Genomic DNA, 9,074 nt, shown 5'->3' with positions numbered 1-9,074 from the left:
TACTATGTATCTCTTTAAAATATTGCTAACTTATAAGTTATTTTATTGCATTGCATTTTTTACAAATATTTTTTATGTGGCCACATACGTTTAAGATCTGCAAATGAACTCGATAGCTTCGTATAAGTGTTTATTTCAGCAAAAAATTTCCAAAATTGAAGAAGTTTTATGTTCTTTATACCTGATTCATTTTAAATTTTGGCATTTATTTATTATTTCCCCCTTTAAAACAATTGTTTGGCGCAACCTATTAAAACACTTCCGTCATGAAGACAGAACTAATCACGGGTGCAGAATATGTCCGCTCCGGCGATCTAGGATCGGGGAGAATTTTGAACTATCTGGAGAAAAATTTGCAGATTCGATATATTTTTTTTTAATTTTCCGATTTTTTCCGCAAGTGTCTTTTGAATGCATTTTCTTTTGCATCACCACTCTTTATATTTTCACTAACTATTTGATAATGAATATTATCTAGGAGATTTACATTTAATAATAAATATTAGATAGGAGACTTTAATTAAAACACATGTATTCACTTAATTTACTTTTTAGATACCTAGTTCTACATGTTACCAGTTCATTCTATTAGTTTTAAAGATGCAATTTTTTTTTCTTCAAAATTATCTATACCTATAGTAATAGGAATGAATTGTTTTCGTAAACATAAAACGTATTGTAAAATTTTTGGGAAATTTTCATGTACATTGGGGAAAATGTTGGCAGTAAAAACATTTTCTGCACCCCTGGAACTAACTACAGAACAAACGGTGACTACCTACAAAATAATTAAGCTAACGTACTTTAATACTTTAATTGTTTTCATATGCTTTTAAATTATTCACTGGAACTATTTAAAAAAAAACAAAAAACAGGAAAGTAGCCATATAAGTAGCAACTGCAACTGAGAATCAAGTCGCGTACTATTAAACCACGTAAATATTCTTCACCAGTTCTTGAAGTGAAATATAGAACCTTGTTTATATCTGGATCTCTGGATCAAATTTGAATTGGTTAAAAAATAATACTCACTTAAATAATAATTCTAAATTACAATAGCAAGAGCAGAACTATAAGTACGTCAGATATTCGCTCTTTATATTTTGATTTAATGTACAACTCCAGCATAGGTGGTGCAACAAATGATTTTAGTCACAAACAATATGATGTTCGGAGCGTCAATTCAAAACCACAGCAGCTGGACTATAGATGATTAAGTGTTTGCGAGCAACAATCCTATGTAATTTTGTTACAAAGCATCAGTTTCTTTCTTTCATTTCTTTCTTTCACACACACAGATTGAGGTTTCTGCTATTCCACTAGGGAAGCTTATACCTCTATTAATCCACAATGTTTCTAGAATTTTGTTTTTCCAGGACAGTACAAAGACAACACAATAGATGGTGGTGCCATCTATGGACAGTTCGAGAGACAATTTAGAACCAGGCCAGGAGCCGAATAACTTCCTGGTCTGGCACCCCCAGAGGTATCGTTTCACTTGGAGGACATTGTGACCACGAGCATATTTAACGTCGCCCAGTCACCATTAATGACGACGGTAGCATCAGTTTTTCCTGAAATAACAGATACGTCTGTATTTACGAATGTGTGTTACTTGTTACCCGTATTACATGGATTTTCGTTTATTCGGATTGCTTTTGGTGCAAGTTAGTTCGGATAAATTAGTGTCAACAAAACTAAATCAATGAAAGGCAATTTTGTTTTTCTCCCGAATAAGTAGTATGACACTAAAATACATTATTTTTCATGCCAACCTTTGTCACTCGACTTCAATTCCATCCGCATACACCTTTGATTAGAACTCTGTGCTATTCTTTATGCCTTCGAGAAATGCGGTGACTTTGATGTTCCGACATCCCTCAATCCATTTCGGTCACCTTAATCAAACATCCCGGAGGTTTCCAAATCATCAGCTTCTTGGAAATGAGCAGTGCGGATTTATGAGCATAATAAAAATCTCAAGTCGCAAGGGCGAACGAGTATCATTCCAGTTTGGGTGAAAAGTAGACATAGCCCTTAGCTGTATGATCATGCTCGACTTTGATTATCGAACTTGGGGGGGGGGGGGGGGGGGGTTCTACCTGAAAAACATGTACCAGGTACGGAGCGGTACCGAATGATGTGTGAATAACCACTTCAACTCCCCCCCCCCCCCAATTAACAAGTCTGTGCTAGCTGTAATTTGCTCCTTGGCCCGAAGTCAATCTACGAAACGTGCTTAGACGATTTGTCCATTTTTCACAAAGTGAATTTCTTTTCTTTTTGGAGCACAGACAGAAGCAATTGCCAGTTCGCCAGTGCACTGGCGATAGCAAATCTTGGGTGCAAGCAGTCTCATCATTTGGGGGGGGGGGTGACGAGAAGACGATTGACAACCCTTGTTTTGAGAAATCAATGTATTTCCATAAATCGCACTCCGGCAAAAAAAGTGATACAACTCCAAAAAAAAAAAAAAAAAAAAAAAACAGCAACGGAGAAAAGCAGGGTTATTTGCAACACATTCTAAAACTGAAAACTTATTTATAAAAAAAACTTGGTTTTTTTTCCCAATGATTTTTGTGATTTTTGTATTCCTATTGGAAGAGTTTTTACGGGGCGGGGGGGGGGGGGGGGGGTCAAGCTTCCTCATAGTTTCTAAAAATTTCACTCTGTCTTCAGAAAATCATACTTGAATCCAATATCACCCCTGAACAGAAGTGTTAAGCGATTTGGTCTCAAATATATATTACAATGTACTCAGAACATTTATAATGTGATATTTACTGGTAAGTCTTTGTCGTCTAAATTAATAGTGCGTACTGAAAGTTAAAAAATTTTTCTTCCAAATTATGAAATTTTCGTGATGAGTCACTATTGATTCTGTTTCTTTTGCGGTATACGTTTCCGTGGTATACGAATTTTCCTAAACAAAACAATCAATGGCTTGACGCCAATTAAAATCCAGTAGCATACGATGATTTAGAAAATTTGTTTGTAAAAGCAGTTACTCTGAATATAACTATTTCTTGTAATAGAACTATAAGAAAAATTTCGATATGGACCTTGCATTTCTGTCTTGGATAACGATAAACTAGTAGGGAAGTACATGCCATTATGAATTTGAGTATAACATGGTGAGTAAACTGGTGGTAAAACAATTGGAATTTTTCGCTTAGAATTTTATCAACGAAACTAATACGTTTACCATTTCAAAGAAAGGTAAATGAAAAATTATTTTCTGAAAAAAAGTAGTATTTTAATTTTGCCGAACATGGAGATTACAAGTGACTTTAAATACTAACATAGTGTGACATATAAACGATAAAATAATTAGATTAAATTATATTGAAGACTTATCTAAGTTAGAAAAAAAAAAAACAGGCTACTTTCAAAGCTGCCAAAGATTAATTGCTTTAAATAACAGCGCATAGTTTTAGTTATAATTAAAAACCATTTTGATTCAAGATATAAAACGTTTGTTACTGCATGTAGAACTTCATAATTCAAGTGAGGTGCTAAAATTTTTCTTCTATATAAAGCTGAAATTACTTAAATTTAGTGAAACCACAGATGCCTGATGACGGGATCGATCGAATAGGGAACAGTAAAAAAAGGAGAAAGGGGGGGAGGAGGGGCTGTTGACTTAAATGATATTTTTGCTGGGGAGCAAGTTTTGTTTCCCGCAATACAAACTTGCATTGAATTATGATTAAAATTGTATCTAAAGTGTCTGACTCAAAATAATAATAATAATAATAATAATAATAATAATAATAAATAAGAGGGGGCCTTTATCTATGTGAAACTTAAGTTCTCTCCCCCAGGCGTTGTTCCAGATCCGACTCAGAGCCCCTCCTCCCCCTTCTTTGATATCTTTTAAATGAGTACACCTCTATTTTGGGTTTATAGGTTTGTAAATATCGAGTACGGAAATATACTCAAATATTTATGTCCTTCGGCGATCCGTTACAGAGTGGTTCCATTGTATTGGGTGTCAGCATTTCCAAAACGGAAGGGAACATTTAGGTGGCTGCATTCGAGTTCTCTGAGTATCCCTCAGTCGATTTCCGCGGGAAAGCAAAAGTTAAACCTCTCGAGTGGGCCTCCCTCGAAAAAGCACCTTTGTCCGCGAAGTGTTTCCACGACTCGGAATGCCGTCCTCACTGACATTTTCGCTTTAGTGGATGAGGATTTCTCGTTGAAATCCGATTCCTGAGAATCATTAAAAAAGCGGAGCTTCTGTGAAAGCGACGCTATAAAGAAACCAATCGCAGACAAAAAGCAGGAGGGAAAAAAAAACTTTCTCGAGCAAAAAAAGAAAGCTTTTCCAGAGTTGCACAAACCGAGGGATCGGCCGAAAGGCAGATGTCCTCTGTGGGCGCCGACACAAAAGGTGTCCCGCAAAGGGCCCCTATTGTCGGTCCCACTTTGATGCCTAATGCCCACCAATTATACGACTGCGGCCTAATGGGCCCTTTGTGATCTGGATGGGTCCCATTCAGCTAAATAAAGAAGATCTAGCAGATAGGCGGCAGTTTGGTTTGCAGCTCGCCAAAACCAAATCAAGTGGTTTACCTGGAAATAATAACCCCGAGCAGCCCCTTGTTGAGTGATGGTGGAAGGGAAGAATTTTAAATTCTCCGAATGTCAAACCCGAGGCCGATCCATTGCCGAGTCCATGAGACACTTTGTTTGAAATATAGATTTACGATGGGCAGTTACTCGGAACTCGGGAACGGCAGCAGCTCCGGGTTCTTCCAGAAATTATGCCAAATCTATTGCCGAGCAAGGCGCTAATTCTTTTGTTCTGGAACTACTTTTTTACTACACACAGAGCAGAAGCTCATAAATGAAGTGGTGGGGATGTTGATGGCAAAAGAAACAAAATAGAAACCAAAGCACTTCCCGAAATTCCAATATGATATTGTGATTAATATCAGCAAGGGGTCAAAAGAAATTGATTACTTTAACAAATTCCTGTTCCAGTACATAATTTTCATATGAAATTTGTAAAAAACACAAGCAATATAGAAACGATTCCTCTACATTAAACTCACGATAGAGGTAACTGAGCTCACTTCCAGGTCTTAAATGTACAATAGCGAAACTTACTGCAGTGGAACCCCGAATTTACGTATTCCGCCGGGCTAGTGATGAAAAACGCACCGAGCAGGAAAACGTAAAAACGGGGTGGAGGTAAAAATACAAGCATATTGTTTAAAAATTGAGTTTCTCCATGGACGAGGAGATAGTTATTTATTTATTTGTTTATTTATTTATTTTGTATACAATTTCATTTATAGCTCATTCTATAACAGCAGTTTGTTATAAATTTGCCTCTTGGTTTGCATTTGCAAATAAAATTGTTTTAGACTTTTTTATATTTTGACAATAAGACAGAAGAGAAAGAATACAAGAACGGTCCGGTATTGCAATCCCTACTCATGAAGAATGATTTAAAAAAAATTAAATGCTTAACCGGATCAGCACAGTTGAAATTATACTGTGCACTATACAATCTGGTCAAAAATAAGTTTTTTCATGGCTGTTAAATTTTGTCGGCCTGTACTGGAAGAACAAAATGAACATTTTTATGGGCACTGGTAACGAACTTGATTTGGGTGTTCCCTCTTCTCGGCACACATTATGTATTGAGCCATTTCGGGTCATGCAGAACCTGTCACATGACCATCAACGATTAAAAAATATATATACATATAGTAGTTATTAATAAGGGAGATATATGAAATATCTCAAAGGGATTTGCAAGATTCTTTTTTCGCTCCAGTTAGAGCCTATTAAAATTCTGCACAAAATGAGCCATTTTGAAAACAAAATTGGCAAAATACTCAATTTGAAATGGACATTATTTTAAAATTATTTAACTGATTTGAATTATTCTTTTTTTCTTCAAACCAATAAGGAACTATACATCATCTAGACATCATTTCGAAAACATAGTTTTATTGACAAAGAGCAAAACATTTTTGGTGTTTAAAAAAAAAAAAAAAACCCTGGCTTTTTACCGATTTTGTTATTTTTTTCCCCCATTAATAATATTTTTTACAGAACAGAGGTGAAAATCTGAATCACTTATATGGCAGTTTTATAGCAAATTGTAACATTGCAACAAGCATTTTTACAATTTACATTTATAGAAAATCATAAGGGAACAAGAATTTATCCTTAAGATTTTCCCGTCTCACTAAAAAAAACTAAAAGCTTGAGCTTCTGACTACAAGCTTTGGTGTGACTCATGACGTATCTCTCTCTTTTATTAATTTCATACCCCATGAAGCAAAATGTCATTTTCCTTAAATTTTTTAATTTTTCGCTAAAAAATAAAAATTAATCATAGATTACTCATTTTCTATTCCCCCCCCCCTTCTTTTCTTTTCTTTCTTTTTTTTTATTTTTAAATTAAATGCTATTGTCACACTTTGACGAGGCAAATTCGATGAGAGAAAGATTTATTTTTCATTAACTCCCTAAAGCAAAATTAAAGTAGTATACATTGTGCGGTGAACAGTGAGTGCATAAAAAAAATAGTTCGAAACTTCAGCTGTAAAAAATACTTTTCGCAACAAAATTTACTGCTAAATCAAAAAAAAAAAAAAAAAAAAACTGCACAAAAACAGGTTTGAGTGTACTTCTAAATTTATAACTATTTATACAAGTTACTTTGATTTATCAACATTATTTTGCGAAGCGCTTTTTTTTAACTCAAAGTCAATGCATTCATCTCTATCCAGTTCGTCGCAAAAAAATCTACGCAGGTAAAATCCTGCTCTTAATAGGTTTTGTCTGCTCTGCGCAGATTTTTGTGAGTTTAGATTTTTAACTTACTAAGCACTCAAAAACAGGCCAAAGCGAACCGAGTGGCGAAATCCTGCTGAACGGGCAGCCATATTGTTAATGCAACGATGTTCGTTCAGTTAACTTATAGTTTCTAGTTCAATTCATGGTTTTTGCGTTGAATGTTTGTTGAACCGCAATATCTACCACAAAAGCTGAGTAAATTTTCGCATCCGCTTTCTGTAAAGGATTGAAATTCAGATGGTAACGCCGCTGGGTTTTAAAACTTCGATCGTACTGATAAGTTAAGTTCTTCGTTGCTTTTACTATTCTGTTTTAAAGATTTCCCTTGTTTTATGTATGGAAACTAATTTCTGTCATTGTCTGCGTCTAAAATGCAGCTTCTATAATGGAGTTATAAACTGTGGTTGCATGATTTTGCTCATATCCGCACTTTTACGATTAACATTGTTTGATGAATAATATCGATATCGCAGCCCGGCACAGAAAGTGATACAACTTAAAATTTTGGGAAAAACCTACTAACTATTGATTTAAAATTTAAATTTAACTTTTTCTTTTTTGCCGTAAAACTCGCACAAACTTAGCGTACTTTCCTGGTGCGTTGTGTCGTAAAAACGATATTATTGCCTATAGTGACACAACCTTAATATTTCATAATTTAGAAGAAACATTTTCGAACTTTAAGTATGCATTAATAATTTAGACAACGAAAACTTACCATTAAGCACCATATAATAAGCTTTTTACACGTATTGTGATATTTAAGGCTAAATCACTCAAAACTGCTGTTCCAAAAACCTTGATTGGCTCCAAAGCTCCTTTTAACTTACTTCTATATCTAATATATAGAAGAAAGTATTGGATTCGTGCAAATTTTCGAATTTTGACGGATTTGAACGTTTTGAGGTGTACTGAGTCCATTTAGACTATTTTTGGAAAATGTCTGTCTGTCTGTCTGTGTGTGTATGTATGTATGTATGTGTGTGTGTGTGTGTGTGTCACGTCTGTGTGTGACCAGTTTTTTGTGGCCGCTCTACATCAAAAACTACCGCATGAAATCGAACGAAATTTGGTACACATATGTGCCGTTATGTGAACTTGTGCCCATTGGTTTTTGGCGCAAATTCCTCCAAGGGGGGTGGAACAATGGGACGTTTTTTGAAGGGGGGGAATGGGAAGTTACGCGTGCTTGCTATTCCTCAGGAAGTAACTGGCGGAATCAAACAAAATTTGGTCCACAGGTTGCCATTAACAGGAACAGATGCTGATTCAATTTTGGTGTCAATAACTCAAACGGGGGGTTGAGCTATAGAACGTTTTTTGTCGTCAATTGTGACTGCTGTATCTCAAGAAATAATGAACGGAATGAAAGAAAAATTTATCGGCAAGTAGCCCTTAGTAGGTATAAGAGCCGATTTTATTTTGGTGTCAACAGCTGAAAAGGGGGTAGCGCAATCACCCGTTCTTTTTTTCCATTGTGAGTGCCCTATCTCAGGAAGTAATGCTACGTTCTGGTTGAAATTTGGAATATATGTAAATCCATATGTAAACAGGCTTTGGTTCAATTTTGACGCCAATCGCCGCAAGAGGTGTTGATTTTTGAGCAATCACGATTGCTTATTGTTCTCACTTGACTGGTTTTGGAGTCTTTTGATTTTTCCCACCGCCACCCTCCGCACCATCACCGTCGACGGGCTCCTCACGATGCTGCTCCTATAGCGAAAGCCGTCTCCAGGTTGCACATGTCCTACACACACGCGCATACATGCACAACTACACACACGCACGCACACAAACCCATACACACACATACACATACATACACATATACACACGCATACATACAGACACCCACTCATACACACAACTACCCACACATTCATGCCTGCACACAGACACAAACACATATACCTACACACCTACCTACACCTACCCCACCTACCACACCTACCTACACATACCCCCCCCCCCACACACAGCTACCCACACACTTATGCCAGCACACAGACACAAACACACATGCCTACACACACATACACATAACCCCTACACACAAACAAACACATACCCCCACACACAAACACACACGCCTACATACACACACTCGTGATTGCGAAAAACATAACTTGAATTCAAGATGTCAAAATTGAATTTTTTTTTTTTTTTTTTTTTTTGTGAATAAAAATAGCTTTATTAATGCAACAATTAGAAAGGTAAATCGTAATAGATTGTCGTCTGCGTATTTCTCGTGATTT

This window comes from Uloborus diversus, chromosome 2, assembly GCF_026930045.1.
Source record: "Uloborus diversus isolate 005 chromosome 2, Udiv.v.3.1, whole genome shotgun sequence".
NCBI lineage: Eukaryota > Metazoa > Arthropoda > Arachnida > Araneae > Uloboridae > Uloborus > Uloborus diversus.
Note: the sequence above shows the minus strand (reverse complement) of the source record.